Source organism: Muscardinus avellanarius, assembly GCF_963383645.1.
Source record: "Muscardinus avellanarius genome assembly, chromosome: 14".
Lineage (NCBI taxonomy): Eukaryota > Metazoa > Chordata > Mammalia > Rodentia > Gliridae > Muscardinus > Muscardinus avellanarius.
Window position 1 is genome coordinate 8676771 of NC_137800.1, and position 6000 is coordinate 8682770.

Here is a 6000-nt window from a genome sequence, read left to right on the forward strand (position 1 = left end):
CCCACGACAGCCCTGCACAGAGCTGCGAACCCACATCCCGAGTGATTTCTTCTCAGGGCTGAGCACCACCCTTTCCTGTTGGTTTTTAGATCCTTCTCTGTCCCAGTCACGCTCTGCCTTGTGACCAAATCAACTGGATGCAGAACACTGCATCAAGGGGTGGCGCCTTTCACCCCCGCTCAGGGCTCTGGAACCCCCACGCCTCTGCTCACCCTGCTTCCGTAAGCAGCCCAAAGCCTTTTTCTTTCTTTCTTTCTTTCTTTCTTTCTTTCTTTCTTTCTTTCTTTCTTTCTTTCTTCCTTCCTTCCTTCCTTCCTTCCTTCCTTCCTTCCTTCTTCCTTTTCTTTGTTCTTCTCCTTTTCTCTTCTTTGTGGTGCTGGAGATTGGATCCAGGGGCATTCTACCTCTGATCTATATCCCCAACCCTATTTTTAATTTTTGTTTTGAAACAGATTCTCCCTAGGTTCTGAGAGTCTCTAGGTTGCTGGGGCTGGACTTGAACCTGTGATTCTCCTATCTCAGCCTCCCAAGTACTGGGATGGCAAGCATGTGCCACCATGCCCAGCTCAGCCCAAGTTTTCGAATAGCATTTCCTCAAGTCTTAAGACTTTCACCAACTTCACAGCCATCTCACGGGCGAGACTCTTCCCCCGAGAGGCCCGGCGTCCCACATCTCGCCTGTGGGAAGGTGCAGTGTTCAACACTGGTGTGTGTTTTCCATTTTCCCCACTGAATCTCTTCTTAAGAGTCTTGGCCCAAAGTGTCACCCTGTCTTGAAAAGTTTCTTATGATTCACTCGAATGCACGTGTTTGGCTACCAATTACAAATTGCTCACTTTGAAATCATTTCCTCATCTAAGTCCCCAGCAAAATCTAGATCATGTCAGCTCCGAACACAGATCTCCTTAGAGGATACACCGGGTCACTGGCCCTCCAAGCAGCTCTGGGCAGCCCAGCCCGCGGCTCCCATGTCAGGCCGGAGGCTCCTCTGCTTTACTGCCTGAGACCCTGGGCCAGTGTCAGAAAACCTGGGCTGTCTCGTGTAATTCATCTTCCCCACACTTTCTGGGAAATGCATGGTGTGATCGGAGCGCAGGGAGACAGCGCAGATGGCCGGCGGGTCCCAGGATGGGCGAGCGAGGACCGGGAGCCCCACAAGGGGCCGCTCGCTCTCCCTGCCTTGGACTTGGCGCCAGCTGTCAGCAACTGGACACTGCAGACACCCACGTGGCGGTCACATCCATTTGTCAGGGGCTGTCAACTCTGAAAAACCGTAGCGCATTAGCATTCGGAAGCACCTCTCTCTCCCTCACAAGCCTCCCTCCCCTTGATGGGAAGGCCAGGCCGGAGGAATGCACTCACACAGATGCGGAGGCTCGGGTTCAGAGGGGCACTGTGACTTGCTCACGGTACAGAGCTGGGGACGGAGGAGCAAGGAACGCGCTTGCCGGCTTGGACGCTGGCTTCTCTCCACGAGGAGCCTCAGAGGGTCCCTGATTGTGACCTCACTAGCAAGTGTTCACTAACCCTCTGCTTTGTGCACACTGCTGGGCCAGATGCTGGAGGACACACACAAGAATACCCTTAAGACGGGCGTGGTGCACACACTTAGAATCCCAGCATTTGGGAGGCTGAGACAGGAGGATGGTGGATGGCGCACGGCCTCAGCTACTGAGTGAGGCCCTTTGCAACTGAGACCCTGTTTCAAAATAAAGAATAAAAAATAGGTCTTGGGTGTAGCTCGGAGTTTCAAAATAAAGAATAAAAAAATAGGTCTTGGGTGTAGCTCGGAGGTAGCCATGCTGAAGGAACAGCTGAGGGGTATCGGGAAGGTGTTTGGACCTCCTTTCTCCCTGGTTCCTGTCCTTTACCGCTGCGGTGATTTGCCTGTGTGTGACCACGTGGTCTTTGCTCTCAGTCAAGTAGGATGTAATGAAGAGTCTTAGAGTTTTCTTAGATCATTTGTGCTACAAAACAGAATACCTGAGACTGTTTTTTGTAATGAACAGAAATCCCATTCCTTCGGTTCTGGAGGTGGGTAGTTCAAGGTCACGGCTCTGGGGAGTTCTTCAGTGTGCTGGGAGCCGGAGCAGAAGAGCGGGAACCACTGGCTGGGGGAGCCCTCTCTTCGGGCGTTCTCTGTCCACCTCCCCCGCGGCCCTGCTCCCAGCACGGCTGCACCAGGAGCAAGCTCCCAGCACACAGATTTGGGGACAAATTCAAGCCCTGGCAAACGCAGCGCATTTCTTGCTCATGCACGCACCGGTGCGGTGAAGGTCTCTGGGAATCGCGTTTTGAGCGCACGCTGGCGATTAAGAGCCCATTTCGAGGACTGTTAGTGGATCCATGAGAAGCCCAAACATTCTCCTTTTGAGAGGAAGTAGAGGGTGTGGTTACAGGCCCAGACTTTAGAGTCAAAAAGGGCCGATTCTTTTTTTTTTCTTTAAACAACAAACATGTATTTTTCTTCATAAAGAGTGTACTAGTGGAAATAAGGCTATGAGTGTGTGCAAAACTGCCAATTTCCTATCAAAGACGTGTGGGGAGGGGAGAGAGGCCAAGGACCCAGCGGGGAGGGACCCAAGAACTGTATGTACGTGCCTCTCTCCGATGTAAAATGACATCGCACCAAATAAAATTCTTGTCTGGAGGGGAGTTTGAGTCTATCTTTGCCACTTAAAGCCTGAATAACCGGAGACATTGGTTGACCGTGTAAAATGGGCACAACAGCGCCACCTGCCTTGGAGGACCGGTGTGCAGACTCTCCTCCATTTCCCGTCATACCCACAGATTCACAGTCACAGATTTAAACAACCTCAAAACCTGTGTCTCTACTGAACACGTGCAGACCATTCCCTTGTCATTATTTCCTAAACAGTATATAAAAGATTTACCTAGCATTTATACTGAATTGGGTATCAGAGTAATCTAAAGATCATTTAAAGTATATGGAAGGGCTGGGCATGGTGACTGTAATCTCAGTACTTGGGAAGCTGAGACAGGAGGGTCGCAGGTTAGAGGCCAGCCTTAGCCACCTGGTGAGGCCCGCGACAACTTAGTGAGACCCTGTTTCAAAATAGAGAATAAAATAAGACTGGGGTTATAGTTCAGAGGCAGAATGTCCCTGGGTTCACTCCTTAGCAACACACACACACACACACACACACACACACACACACACACAGCATATGGGAGGATACACACAGGATCTGTGCACATCCTAAGCCATTTCATACAGGGGGCTTCAGCATCCGAGGATTTTGGCATCCATGGGAGGGAATCTTCTGGAACCCATGCCCTGTGGCTACTGAGGGGCCATGGTCCCTGTTAGATGTCAGTGATGACTTGTTTCCCTTCTCGGTCTCCTCTTATTATTATACTAATTATGTAATTACCGGTTTCCTCCCTGGACTATGAAGCTTCCTGCTGGGGCAGTAGAGAGGGCGGCCAATGAGCACTCAGCTGTGGGTTGGAGGCTGATTTTTTTTTTTTTTTTTTTGGTACTGGACATTGAATTTGGGGGCTTTCAACTTCTGAGCCACACCCTCAACCCTTTCTATATTTTAATTTTGAAACAGGGACTTGCCGCACTGCTGAAAGCCTCAGTTGCTGAGGTTGGCCTTCAACCTGTGATCCTCCTGTCTCAGCCTTCCAAGTATTGGGGTTACAGGTGTGTGCCACTGTGCCCAGCTGGTTAACTAATAAACAGGAACTTATTTATGAACAACATCTCCCCAGTGGCGTCCTCTGGAGGTCGTGTGTGTGAGCTGACTGTTTCACTCCCTCATGGGGATTTCTCTAATGTCTTACTTCTTCCACTACTCCCAACCAAATTCTTTTTTTTTTTTTTTTTTGGTACTGGGGATTGAACCTAGAAATGTTCTACCTCCAAGTCACACCCCCACTCATATTATTATTATTATTATTATTATTATTATTATTATTAACAAAACAGGGTCTCACTAAATTGCCAAGGCTAGCCTCAAATTTGAGATCCTCCTGGTCTCAGCCTCCCAAGTACCCGGATTAGTGGTGTGCACTACCACACTGGCTTAGATCCCCCTTTTAAAGGTAATTGCCCATGCCCAAGCTCACAGTTCTCCGTGCCAGGTCCCAGCTCCCACACTGGACAGCAGCCCCTTAGGGAGGACATCGGCTCCCCCCATCCTGTGACCTCCAGCCGTGTTGCTGCTCGGTGAACCCTGGTTTTGGTGCCCAGTCTGGCTGAGCTTGATTTGGGGAACCGCCTTCCGAGCCCCGGGGGCAATTCTCTAAGCTGTGGGGAGGATGTGACTTCAAGAAATCATACAGTAAAGCCGGGCGTGGTGGCGCACGCTTGTCATCCCCGCGCTTGGGAGGCAGAGACAGGAGGATCGCGCAGGTTCGAACCAGCCGCGCGCGCTGGCTTAGGAGACCCTGTTTCCAAATAAAAATGTAAAAATAGGTCTGGGAGTGTAGCCCGGAGGTAGAAGGGCTTCCAGGAACCCCAGTACCACCAAAAAAAAAAAAAAAAAAAAAGAAAGAAAGAAAGAAAGAAATCATACAGTAATTCTTCTACGCCAAGCTTGTTGAATGAATCGAGCAATGCCAATTTGGTCATATAAATAACTTTACGAGACTGGTTTCCTTGTGTGGCTCATAAGCCAGGCTTAGCTGCCATCCCTCCAGAAGCGGTCCAAAAAGTATTTTTTGAACAGGGAGGGCCTTCACAATAGGCGCTGGAGTCCTAGGACCAGCCCGGGCGGGCTGTCCTGCGCGAGGCTGCAATGCTGAGAGTGGCCACAAGAGGGGGGCCGTGTTCCGGACGCCCAGTCGAGCCTCCGCCGCGGCTCCGAGAACTTTTTATAAAGCCGCCGCTGAAGCCGCTGCAGTTCCCACTCAGTCAGTACCTCGCAGAGCAGCCGGCGCCTCCACCGAACACCTCCGGATCGCGGCTCCAGGCCGACCGAGGCGACGCACCGCGACAGGGCGCTCCACGTGCAACCCCTCGCGGCCACCGGGGCGTCTGGCCTCCTGACCCGGTGCTTCTGCAGAGGTGACCCTCTGGGCGCCCCTGCAGCCTCTGCCTATGACTCCGTCTGGATTTGGCCGGCTGGGGGGACGAGCTCCGAGGAGCTGCCTGGGTCTCAGTGGGGCATCAGCCAGCTCTCCAGCCACCATGGCAAATGCCAGGCACTGAGGGGACCTCCTCCGCGGCCTCGGTGGGGCGCTCAGGTGAGTCTTGGTAACTTTGAACTAGCACCTTCCTGGGCATGGTGTCCCAAAGGCACCGGGATGGGATGTGTCCATGGGGCAGAGGGATGCATTTTGGCCGCAGAGCGTGGAGGTGCCTTGCTGCTGCAGGTGGGAGGGTCCCCCCATCCCAGCCTGCGGATGTCAGCCAGGCTTTATCCAGCTGCCTGGCTGGAGGTCCCACCTGGGTGCCGCCTGGCTTGTGTCAATCTCCAGAGCCTATTCAGGGGGCAGAGGGGTCAGGATTCAGCCTCTTTCCGTGGGGTGTGTGTGTGTGTGTGTGTGTGCGCGTGCATGTGTTTACATGTGCATCTAGTATATGAGCAAGGGGTTATCTACAGCTGGGCGTGTTGGCACGCACGCTTGTAAGCTGAGACAGGAGGATCGCGGGTTCTTGGACAGCCTCAGCTACTTAGGCCCTCCGCAACTTAGTGAGACCCTGTTTCAAAAATAAAGAATTAAAAAAAAAATAGGAATGGGGATGCAGCTCAGAGGTAGAGTGTCCCTGGGTTCCATCACCAATACTGCAAAAGAAAATTTTAAAAAGGAGAGAGAGGCTATCTACAAAACATCTGCACGTCTGCAGCCGTGGTTGTGATCTAGGTTAACTAAGTGCACGGGTCAAAGAGGAAAGGGTTTAACCCTCACGCTCCAGTCCTCTCAGGAGCCTCATTCCTGCTCTTCTTTACCCAATTCGTTGTGTTTCAAATGAGGCCGCCCTGAGAAAACACGGTGGCCCTGCAGAGTTAGAGGCCGGGACTCCCAGAA